The sequence below is a fragment of the Mirounga angustirostris genome, unplaced genomic scaffold (assembly GCF_029215605.1).
Source record: "Mirounga angustirostris isolate CCGP_5_RB_7025 unplaced genomic scaffold, mMirAng1.0.hap1 SCAF_3, whole genome shotgun sequence".
Taxonomy (NCBI): domain Eukaryota; kingdom Metazoa; phylum Chordata; class Mammalia; order Carnivora; family Phocidae; genus Mirounga; species Mirounga angustirostris.
In genome coordinates, this window is record NW_026991711.1 from 108245071 (window position 1) to 108258189 (window position 13119).

The 13119-nt window shown below is 35.0% G+C and overlaps 1 protein-coding gene across 1 annotated transcript in view; it reads right to left on the reverse strand.

The window, feature by feature from the left end:
* The window catches only part of LRP1B (LDL receptor related protein 1B), a 1839752-nt gene that overhangs the window by 909433 nt on the left and 917200 nt on the right, over positions 1-13119 (reverse strand). The window lies entirely within an intron of this gene.

The window sequence follows — 13119 nt, forward strand, 5'->3', positions numbered from 1 at the left end:
CAGGATCATGACCTGAGCCGAAGGCAGTCGCTTAACCAACTGAGCCACCCAGGCGCCCTTTTTCCTTCCTTTTTCAAAAAATGAACAGGCTTCATTTTTGGAGCCTCAGGTTTATAGAAAATTGAGCAGATATAAAGCTCCCATACATCCCCTTTCTTCCTCAGTCACGGTTTCTTCTGTCTTATATTAGTGTGTTACACTTGTTACAATTAATGAAACAATACTATCGCATTGTTATTAACTGAAGTCCATACTTTACATTAGGGTTCACTCTTTGTATTGTACAGTTAGTTATATGGGTTTTGGCAAATGCATAATGACACCTATTCACCATTACAGTATCCTATGGAACAGTTTCGCTGCCCTAAAAATTATCTTTATTCTACCTGTTCATCCTCCCTTAATCCCCTGCCCCAACCCCTGGTAACCACTGATCTTTCTGCTCTCTCTGTAGTTTTTTGTTTTTTGTTTTTTTCTTTTTTCATAATGGCTTATAGTTACTTCCTTTAAATTTTCAGAACAAATCCAGTGTGTCATTTCTATTTATCTTCATGGAACTAACACACATGCAAACTTACAGGCATCCCATGTTAAGGTACAAAATTGCCACACTGCATATCCCCAAGTGCCATTTTCCTCAGCACTGAGTACCCAGTCTTGTGCATGAATGGTAGCTCCCCACAAACCCCCAAATTCCTCATCTTAACACCCCTCCTCTCAGCTTAAAGCTGACTCATTACAGGTATAGTGTAGTGGATAAGGGTGCAGGTTGCTTGAGTCTGAGCCCTGACTGCAACACTTCCTGGCTCTTTGACTATGGGCAAGTAATTTACCTCTCCAAGCCTCATCTGTACAAGAAGATAAAGGTATTAATTACCTCACAAGATACTGTGAAAATTAAATTGATCAATGCACAGGGAGTGCTTAGAACAATGACTGGCCAAAGTAAACAGTCAGTAACGTTGATATTAATTTCTTTCTTTCTTTGTCTCTCAAAAAAATGGTCTCTATCAGAACGGCAAATTCACATTCTGATGTAATACTAAACATAAAAGAAACAAGACAGATAATGCAAAAGTAGTTAGTTGACTCTATATGCAACAGTCAGATAGTTTAGTCTTTAGGTAAATGATGATAGAGTGACTTGAGGTTCTGGGGTAGTTGAGATCATCTATGAGAACAAGTTCAATAAAATCACCCCCATCATAGAGAAGTTCACATAGCACAGATGAGCTCACTATATGAATTCCATGTGATGTATTCAGCATCAATTCAAGCAGGACAAAGGGGCAGAGCAGGATGCTCCATAAAGTATCACATTATAATTTGTCTCAGCATATATATGCTTCTACATTATGAACACTAAGAATATTACTATGAAAAATATGTAACATAAATCTCTTTCCAATTCAAATCTTTAATAAAACTACCTCCCAGAAAATGCCATAGCTCAGATATAAGTTTTTAAAAATACTATTATTACAAGTGTTTAAGGCAGAGACTTTGATCCTCTAAATTTACTTGTAATATCATTGACTAAAATAAATATTCTTATTTAATTTAAGAAAAATGGGATTTTGGCTTTAATCACAATTATCATACTTTAGCTGTTAATCCTATAGATTACAAAATAAATAAGTTTTTTGAGTTATTCACTATTATTCATCTTTATTAATTTTAATAAAATATACTTAAAACTGTTTTTTAAATCATGCAATATTAAGTTGTCTGATAAGTGAAATCTAGTGTATGAGATGACTATACAAAAATTAAAAAATAAAAAATAAAAACAAGGCATGGCTTAAAAAATATCTTTACTAAGCAACCTCAAATGTATGTATTATTCTGCTTATCTTATCCAGGTACTTGTCTTTTGAATAATAGAAGCAGACAGAGATCCAAAGAGTAAGAGCATTTAAGGAAGGCAGAGTTTCCAGCAGCTAGTTCTATTTCTCACTAAGAATTTCCCTATCTTCAATCATCTAAACCTATGTTTGTCTTATTCATCAGGAAGTCACTATAGATCCCTAAGATATCTCTTCCTATGTACTAAACTAGGGCTTTCTGTCTAAATTTAGCATGCTTCAGCATCAAAAAAAAAAAAAAACAAAAACACATGACTCGTAGCCACAGTTTGAGTAATTGCCTTGTTAAATCATCATAGGTGTTATCAATGCAGTTTTCACTGTCATCTTTGTCATCATCATCATTATCATCTCCATTACCATCCTTATCTAGTATTTGCAGGGTTTTGCTAAAGAACCTCAAAATATCCATCATGAAGAACACGATTCGCTCTCAAGTACAGTAATTTGGATTCCACAGCAAATATTCCCATGGCACTGAATCGATAATACATCTCTCTCCCATTCTCACTGAAATTATCTGTTTGGCTTCTTCTAGTTCTTATCCCAAACAGAAACTTGATTATGTTCAGACAGCCATCATTCTGCATTCCCCTCCCCATCCTGCTCCTTCACCACCACCAAATCCCACACAACTGGGGGAAATTGAATACACTTCCAGATCTTGGGGTGAACTCTGATTAATACAAATCCAAACATCACATGGTATTCTCCCAGCAACTGAGACTGCTCCTGGTGTGAGAAAGCAACCTTATTTAGCCCACTCAAATTGAAGTAATAGATTTGTAGTACATTTAAGGGGTCAGATTTCTTTCTTTTTCCTGCTGCATGAGAGTAAGTAAACAATTTTCCTCAGTTGCTACTGGCAGCAACCTTATGACCATGGGGAAAAAGGATGTAGTTGTGGATGGCAGAGCAGAGATATGGAAGGGATGTGGCTCTCTAATGATGTCATCGAGGTGTCAATTCAACCAAGCTCAGATACAACCAAGCCTGGATCCCAACCAGGCCTGCTCTCCTCTGGACTTCCTCTAAGTGAGAAAATGAATTCACTTATCATTTAAGCACGTAGAGTTAAGATTTTTGTCAGTGTCAAAGTATTAGAAAACATACTGATCATTATTATGCTATATTTACACTGTTTCAACTGTCTTCTCTTTCTCTTCTGCCTCTGGTGTTACCCCTACCAATAATCCATTTTGTCCTCCACTCTCAGATTGAATTTCTGTAAACATTACATTTATTCAAAGTATGCTCCAAAACAAACAAGCAAACAAAAAATAAATAATAGATACAAGCTTAGTGCATATCAAATAAAATCCAAGATAGCAAGTCTGGAAAATAAGGTCTTCTATGGGCTGGTAGTAGTAGTGAGATCTTAGGAAGCACAAATAGAAGAATAATTATCATTAGAACATCTAAAAAGTTTGAAACAGAGTGGAGAAAGTTCATGGTGTTTCTAGACTTTCCAGAGAAGAGGGTGTTTAGGTTCTAGGAATTTTGCACCGTTATTTAGAGAAATTGCCCTAATACGGAGATGCCTGTTATTTCATTTACTGGCCAGGGTATAATATACTTGTTTCTCTGATTATATGTTTGCCAAGCAACTTTTAATAGATTATGTGTATTTGTGAATGTCTCAAGAGGAAATATATACCTAATGAAAATAACTCATTCAAGGTAAAATGATAAACCTGAAATCTGAACATTCAGGGGAGTATAAAAAACACTGGCAAAACATGAACCTACTCAATTTAAAATACCTTTCAGAAACAAAGTCTTTGACATGCTATCTTCTTCTGCATTTAATTTGTTAGTAACCAAAAGACAATAATAATAATAATAAAATCAGATAGTGGTTATAGTGGCAGAGACAGTCATCTGTGACCAGAAGCTCATAGTTCATGCCATTCCCTTTCCAAAATGTGGAGGGGTTGACCGAAACCATATTTTCTAACCACTTACCTTTAGATGTGACCAAGTGACTAGATGTCACTAACTATGAAGGAACTGAAATAATAAAGGTTGCTACTGAGCTAGAAGTAGAAAAAAGAAAAAAGGCAGATGTGCCTTTTCCCTCTCTGGTCAAAAATCAGAGGATTCTCTGGGATAAGATATTTACAAATGTCTTACCAGATAAAGGGCTAGTATCCAAAATCTATAAAGAACTTATCAAAGTCAACACTAAAGAACAAACAATCCAATCAAGAAATGGGCAGAAGATATGAACAGACATTTCTCCAAAGAAGACATACAAATGGCCAACAGAGGGGCGCCTAGGTGGCTCAGTCGTTAAGCGTCTGGCTTTGGCTCAGGTCATGATCCCAGGGTCCTGGGATTGAGCCCCGCATCGGGCTCCCTGCTAGGTGGGAAGCCTGCTTCTCCCTCTCCCACTTACCCTGCATGTGTTCCCTCTCTCGCTGTGTCTCTCTCTCTCTGTCAAATAAATAAATAAAATCTTAAAAAAAAAAAAAATAGCCAACAGACACATGAAAAAATGTTCAGCATCACTCAGCATCAGGGAAATCCAAATCAAAACCACAATGAGATACCACCTCACACCAGTCAGAATGGCTAAAATTCACAAGTCATGAAACGACAGATGTTGGTGAGGATGTGGAGGAAGGGGAACCCTCCTACACTGTTGGTGGGAATGCAAGCTGGTGCAGCCACTCTGGAAAACAGTATGGAGGTTCTTCAAAAAGTTGAAAATAGAGCTACCCTACCCTAGTAGCAATTGCAGTACTGGGTATTTACCCCCAAAGATACAAATGTAGTGATCCAAAAGGGCACCTGTACCCCAATGTATATAGCAGCAATGTCCATAATAGACAAACTATGGAAAGGGCCCAGATGTCCATTGACAGGTGAATGGATAAATAAGATGTGATATATATACACAATGGAATACTACTCAGCCATCAAAAAAAGAAATTTTGCCATTCACAATGAAGTGGATGGAACTAGAGGGTATTATGCTAAGCGAAATAAGTCAATCAGAGAAACACAATTATCATATGACCTCATTCATATGTGGAATTTAAGAAACAAAACAGAGGATCATATGGGAAGAGAGGAAAAATTAAAACAAGAAGAAATCAGAGAGGTAGATAAACCATAAGAGACTCTTAATCATAGGAAACAAGCTGAGGGTTTCTGGAGGTGAGGGGGGTGGGGGATAGGGTAACTGGGTGCTGGACATTAAGGAGGGCATGTGATGTAATGAGTACTGGGTGTTACATAAGACTGATGAATCACTGACCTCTACCTCTGAAACCAATAATACATTATATGTTAATTAATTGAATTTAAATTTGAAAAATAAGGAAAAAAAAAATCAAGGGACTTTCAGGCCCTAAAGGATATGGGAACCATAAGATGAAAGAAGCCTCCGTCTTTGAATCATCACATGGAGAAAAGCTGCCTGATAGCTAAGAACACATGCATTGGACTCTATCTTGAGCAATAAAACAGAAAACAAATAAATGAAATTTCTATTATGCTATCCACTAAAATTTATAGCAGTGAGTGTTACCCTAATAAATTCAAAAGTTAGTAGCACAAGTACAGAACTACCTTAATAAAAATTTAAAATACATAACATTGGTTTCATGGTTAAGGCAGCAGCATCAACATAATTATTGTTCAGGACTGAAAATACCAAAGGTTAAATATACTTAATAAAAATGTCATTTGTAATATCTTGATAAATATATTGGGGAAGAAATGCATTTTGAGCCTGTGGATTTAAAGAAAGAAGTTTAAAATTATAATAGTAGTGGTTGTATTAGTTACTGCATGCTTACTTCAGGAAGATATTATAAAAAAAAAAAAGTATAAGTTAAAATTGGCTGGTTGATAGCAAAGACTGAAAGGGAACAGACCAAGTGCAAAACTGAGGCCTCCCAGGTTTGGAAAGCAAATTGTTTCTAGGGCCTGAATAGTAAGAAAAAATACTGAAAATGTCTTTGAGCAACAAAAGTCAATTAAGACTTCCCAATTAAACAGAAAAATTTCACCTTCAAACAAAAGGTGTTTGCTTTCCACTGAAGCATTGTTTTCAGGCCTCAAAGTGACCACCAACAGATTGAAAGAGAAAACCAAGAGTGTAAGGTACAAAGAAATAATTTGAGTTTGATAATTATTTCTAGAATATAACTTAGTGAGGATATTGGTATATAAAAGTAATGGGAAGCAAAGAAATAAAAATTCTACTAATTTTCAATGAATTTATAACCACAAAAGTCATGAGCCTAGCTTACACAATTTTTCCTCTCTTCAAACCTTAAAACAACTTGAAAGGAACAAGAAACAATCTTTGAAATACAGAGTCCACAGGGGGAGAGTATTCCCCATTGCCAATTTTGTATTAGCACACATTGATGTATTGATGTATTGAACACAACAGACTAGAAAGAACCTCCTAGAGGAAGCATAGGTAAAGAACAGTGGACAAAGGGAAATGCTATAGGGAAAGAACCAGCATCTCCACAAGAGACTTCCAAACCACCAGGGCAGGAGGTCCTTCCTTGCCTGGCAGGATTTCATTATTGCTTTATGCCAATGGCTACTGTGTGCCTCCAATCTTGTTTTCTAGCTGATAATTTTGTTTGTTTGTCATTCTATCACTAGTCCATCCATTTATATAGGGTATGGAGGGGACAGTGGGTATCTGTCCTTTGTTTCATAGTTTGCTGTATACAAGAAAGTACAAAAGGTCATATTGAAAAGGATTACACACCACATAGAGATCCTCCACTCTGACCTAAATGTAGTATTCTATGTATGGGATTAGATATATATGGTTGAATATAGATATTTGGTAGCTAGAAGAGAAGACTGTGACAGAAATGGCAAGTATTTATTGAAAGCTCCCACTTCGATAGTATGGTGGTGTCATGGGCAAGAAACTGCCTAATCAGGTGTTACAGTTAATAGCTATAGTCACCAAGCTGTACATGTGTACTTATTTATATTATAACTGGAAGTTTGTATGTTTTGACCACTTTCTTCTAATTCTCCCTTTCTCCAACTACTGCCACTGGTAATCACAAGTCTGATCTCTTTTTAGGAGTCTGTTTTATCACTTTTTGTTTAGATGTCACATGTAAGTGAGTTCATACAGTATGTTTTTCTTTGTCTGATTATTTCACTTGTTATAATGTCTTCAAGGTCCATCTATGTTGTCACGAATGGTAGGATTTCCTCTTTGTATTTTCTTTAATGGTTGAATAATATTCCACCCTGTGTGTGTGTGTGTGCATATATACACACGTACGTGTATATCATAAATTCTTTGGACAAAAATGCAATGATATGCTGATAGACACTTAGGTTCTTCCCATGTCATGGCTATTGTAAATAATGCTAGTGTGACCATGGGGGTGCAGATATCTTTTTGAGTTAGTGTTTTCATTGCCTTTGGATATATTCCCAGAAGTGGAATTACTGTATCATATGGTAGTTCTATTTTTAATTTTTGAGTATCCTCCATATTGTCTTCCATAATAGCTGTATCAATTTACAATCCCATCAGTGCTACACAAGGGTTCCCTTTTCTCCACATCTATGAGAGAATTTGCTATTTCCTGTCTTTTTGATGATGGCCATTCTAACAGGCATAAGGTCATATCTCATTGTGTTGTTAATGTGCATTTCCCTAATAACTAGTGATGTTGAGCATATTTTCATGTACCTGGTTGGCCTTCATATGTCTTCTTTGGAGAAATGTCTATTCATGTCTTTTGCCCATTTTTTAATGAGATTGATTTTTTTTTCTTTTCTTCTTTTTTTTTTTTGCTATTGAGATGTGTGAGTTCTTATATATTTTGGATATTAGCCCCTTATCAGATACAAAGTTTGCAAATATTTTTTTTTCCCATTCCACAGGTTGTCTTTTCACTTTGTTAATGGTTTCTTTTGCTGTGCAGAAGCTTTTTACTTTGATATAGTCTTACTGGTTTGTTTATCTATTTATTTATTTAGTTGTTTGTGCTTTAGATGTCATATGCAAAAATTAATTACCAGTACCCATGTCAAAGAGCTTTATTCTTATGTTTTCTCCTAGGAATTTCATGGGGTTCAAGTCTTACACTTAAGCTTTTTACCCATTTCAAGTTAATTTTTGTGAGTGGTGTAAAATATGAGTCTAGTTTCCTTCTTTTTATATGTGACTATCCAATTATCTCAGTACAATGTATTGAAGAAACTGACCTCTTTCCATTGAGTATTCCTGGCTCTGTTGTCAAATATTAGTTGACTGTATATGCTTGGGTTTACTTCTCAGTTCTCAATTCTGTTCCATCGGCTTATTTGTCTGTTTTAATGCCAGTACCATACTATTTCGATGACTATGATTTATAGCTGGTAATCAGGAAGTGTGATGCCTCCTGCCTAAACACAATTTTTACAAGTGCTTAGAAAGACAATTATCTCACTAAAATTGAAAGAAGACCAGATACCCTCAACATTTAACTTTTTCCTTTGCATGATTAAAAAAAAAAAAAAAATCTTGAGTAACACTACTTGACACTGTAAAACATCCACCTTGACCCTAAGGCCAGACCAATTTCTCCCTAGTCAAACCATTAAGATTCTGGCTCAAGCGAAAATATCAATTTTGGATCAATATCCTGCAAGGCTCAGCATTCAAGCAGAACAAAATATAACTTAGCATAAAAGCTGTTTTTTTTTTCTTCTTGTTCTTTTTTCTTTAGTTGAATATGATTGTATAACCTACAGTAAAATCCTGAATATATGTTATATATGAAAGAGTGGTAATATACAAGGGAAATGGTATCGAGTACTTATTTTATTGTTTTTAATTTTTATCCTTTTCCTTGTGGTGGTGTTTCCAAACCAAGATTTTCTATTTTTTGAAAATAACATTTGTGCGTGACCCATTATGTACCTCATAAACTTCAAATAAATTACAGCTTAGCATTTTGTTTGTTATTTAGAATGTATTTTTTTTTTGTAAACTACAGTAACTATATCTTCTGGTTGTAATATTTGATATTTGATGCATAACTCTGTTATACTTTAAGCTCCATAAGAGAATACATCACATCATTATCTTTGACGCCCTCATTACACCTGAGTGATATAGGAAATCCATCCATATATTTTCAAAAGCAGTACCACCGGCTCATATGTACTTTTTGTTTTCACAGTGGCTTAGAATATTCACATAGATTCCAAAAGTGTTGGAAAATCTGATAGAATAAAAGCTACCATCAGTTTCTTAAAGTATATCTTTAAAGATAAAAGTAAGGATACTAGGACTGCTATCCAGAGTGCTCCCACCTCAGCTTCTTCTTTGTATTGTAAAATGTTACTGGGGAAAAAATGCTATTTGCCTTGAAAAGAGAAAAGAAAAAATATTCCTTGGTATGAGTTTGAATGGCTTTGGCCAAAAGGAAATAGAAGAGTTTTCCTAGAAAAGGGAATAAAGAATTGGAACAAAGTATTTGTCCATATTCCAAACAATTTTAGCTAAGTTAAAAGAGACCCCCTAAGTGCCTGGGAAGAACAAGGAAAGGTCAAAGAATTGCACAGAAGAGAGAAATATCATACAACAGTGGTTGTAGTAGATGATGTTGGTTCTTAATCTGTTTTTCTTTTTCCATAGTAGTTTGGTCCCGATTTCACTCCTATGTCCTTCTTTCACATGTCAGTGGTAAAAAAAAAAAAAAAAAGGCTTTTGTTGTCCCATTCAGGTAGGCATCTACCGCATTTCTGACCAAGAAGACATGAAAGTATGTCTGCTTAGGAGCTCTTCTACACCCAAGGAAAATATAATGCTTTCCCCCCACCCTTTTTTTTTCTTTTCTTTATTTTGAACTGAGTATCTTGCTTCTACACAGGATCCCTAGAACTTCAGTAGCCATTTATGATAACAATAGAATTAGCCTGAAAAGCTAAAGATCACTAAAGATCACATCACAAAGAGGTAAATGGATACACATCCTTAATAATATTGTTGAGCCACTAAAATAACCAATATAAGAACTGTCTTATATCTAGATTTTTAAGTGAAATAATAAATTCCTTCATAATTTAAGTCATACATAGTATTTTTTTTTTCTATTACTTTATCTATGTGAGTGGACATCATTAATCAGAGTGAGAATTCAGAGAAGAAATCTCTTTTATAGGGAGGGGTTGGAGGGATGGGAAGATACTAAATATAATTACTAGAAATAGCACTGTGAACTCAGTAATTTAGAGATAAGTTTAACAAATACTGAAAACTTATCGAGTGAAAACGAGAGAGAAGAGCAAAGAGAGCAAATAAAGATGTAGAATGTTTTGCATTATTATGAGTTATTTGTGTTATTATGAATGATGTGAGCTAAGAAAAGAGTGAGAGTTGAATCAATTTGGGGTAAGTTACCAGTAAAGTCTGTAGTGAACATAAACCACTCCAAATTATTCTTTCATAATCCCAGGATAATCACAATATAATTTGTATCTGAAGCAGACAGTGATTAAAGGTAATGTCATACATGCACCTCTACTTGAGGAGAGGCCTGGAGAGGAATTTGGAGCATTCGACTCTAGACAAAATGAATTAGTGAGAATAACTTGAGTCATATATAAGACAGCTAATATGGATTTATACCCTTCAGTGAGCCTTTGAACCACTAACTTCACTCAGACCCTAAAACACAAACTTGCATATCCATGTTGTCTTGCCTAATCACATCAGCAACTCCTGAAAGGAATTTTGGATTGAAAAGTGGCAGTGATAACTCTCCTGAAGCACTTAGTAAACTGGCCAATGTAAGTAGATGCCTATTGTTTAGATAATTTTCTATGAATCTAAATGCCATCTAGGAGTGCTGAAGTCACCCAGAGAGGGGAGTAGTAGTATAAATAATAGATGAGCATGTAGATATTTAGATAGATTGTGGACAGATGGCGTCATGAATTTCACAAATAAATCGTACAAACACTCTGCCATTCAGCTCTACAAGTCAAAAGTCCAACCTATACAGAAAAATGGTATACATTATACTTAGAAAATATGCAATTCCTGCTGTTTCTCATGACAGCGGAGAGTTTCCCTCTCCCTCTGGTTAGCCATCTCACGTAACTCCACTGAGTTTGGGTTTTATACATGGTACCACACATCTGCCAAAACACATTTTTCCCAAATTGCCAAACCAACTTCATTATTGTCACTAAAAGTATAGCCAACTAAAAGATATTTTTTTTCAATGCAGCTTTTGAAGAGGTAAGGCAAATCTCCCTCCATTTCTACTACTATTAAGGTCAAGCTCTAAGAATCATGTCTGACTTTAAGTATATGCCAATGTCTTCTGAAGTTACAAGAGAATGAGCCAAAGATACTATCACTCACCCCATACAATTAGGAAAATGTAGGAGAATTTTCACTGATGACACATGTCTCCTTTGGTAGGTCAGGCAGAGCTGTTCTAGCCTTGACTATTCAAAATGCTCTGGAGCAGACGCCAAAGTAGAAGTTAAAGGAAAAACCTATTGTTCCTATCCTAGATAGTATCATATTAATCCCAGCCAAATTTCTGATAATAAGAGAAAAGTAGAATTTATTTGAAAGTGTTCTATTACAAACTGGCTTATATTTATAAAGGAGCAAAGCTCTGCTGTCTCTGATTTCTATGACTCATGATTGAAAAACCGTGTTAGAGACATGGAGCAAACTCAAACAAAAAATTCCAGAGAACATATTGTGATAAATGATACATGACAAAATTACATTTAAACAGTTACTAGGCCCAAAGGCATCCTGCAGAGAGTAAGTGCAAACAATATGGGGGTTTTCTACTCCTAATTCCTTTGATAAAAATGACAAAATATGGTCCTTTCATGCAATGACAGAGAGAAAACAGGAAACTTGAGAACATAAAATATGTTGCTATTCAGAAAGGGAAATGGCGTTCAAATATATTACATTTCAGATTGACAGTTTTATTTAGAAAGGGTCTCTGGATCTTTGTTTTTAAGAATGCGGAAGGATAAGATGGTAGAATGAGGGGAGAAACACAATAGCTTCACCTCTTAACATTTTTGACAGATAAGACTGTCTAAAGGCTAATTTGAAATTCAGTTAGCACATCCAGGGAATAACATGCAAGCAAATATATTTCTAAACAAAATTCCAGAAGAATGTTGTTGGCACATTTGTAAATTTCCAATTCTTTCTTACTACCCTATCCAACAACCCAAACAAATCAGTTTAAATACAACTTCTTTTACTAATGTCTTTTGAAGCATCGCTGCAGTCAGATTGACTCAAGTAACCATCTGCTGCAAATACAAATAGAGCTACATTCAAGAATTATATTATACAGCCTTCCTAGCAAAGTTCTTATGTACAAGCTGTTCTTGTCAAAATCAAAACCATTGTGATGATGCATCTTAATATTCAATCAGACTTTAAGTAAAGAGTGACAAAAGTCCACATATGGATGACAGCTGTTTCTTCAGTAAATATTTTCCCATTTATTGAATGGAGGCTTATGGTGGTTCAGGATATGTTCCATCAGACATTTCAGCCTGAACTACTTGGGGGCGATTAAAACAGTAATAAGGATAAAATTTCAGTTTTCAAATCTTTGCTACAACTTACCTCTGAAAAAACAACAGCTCCTCCAATTAAAATTGTACATTATGTCATTAATTTGAGAGTATCCTTGTACATTAACAGCTCCTCCAATTAAAATTGTACATTATGTCATTAATTTGAGAGTATCCTTGTACATTATGTCATTAATTTGAGAGTATCCCACTACTGACTGGAGAAACAACTGAATCTATAAGCCTCTACATCTTTTTTGCCCCTCCCCCTCAATAACGCCATAGTATTTGTAAAATTGAAGCATAATTCCTATATTGATTTTCTAATCATATCAACAAACTTGACGGGAATTTAAACATTTATGACTATATTTTGACAAATTGAGAAATATTTAAAAAAGATTAATGAGCCTATTAGCTAAAAGAAGATCAGATAAGACATCTTTTTAACCAACAAAGAGGCTTGCAAAATTAGAAAGTAAAAAAAAAGAGAGAGAAAATGAATTCTGATGAATTCAGTAACTCCATAATTATGTAGTATTTACATATCAGTAGTTAGAAAAAAAAGTTGGTTTCAACTAAAAGATGACCTTAACGTTTTAGTAGTGCCCATGAACTTGTATTATGCCCCTTTTATAAATCCCAAATGTGTTGGATGTAAGTTTGTCTTTCAAGTCAAAATATTTCGGAA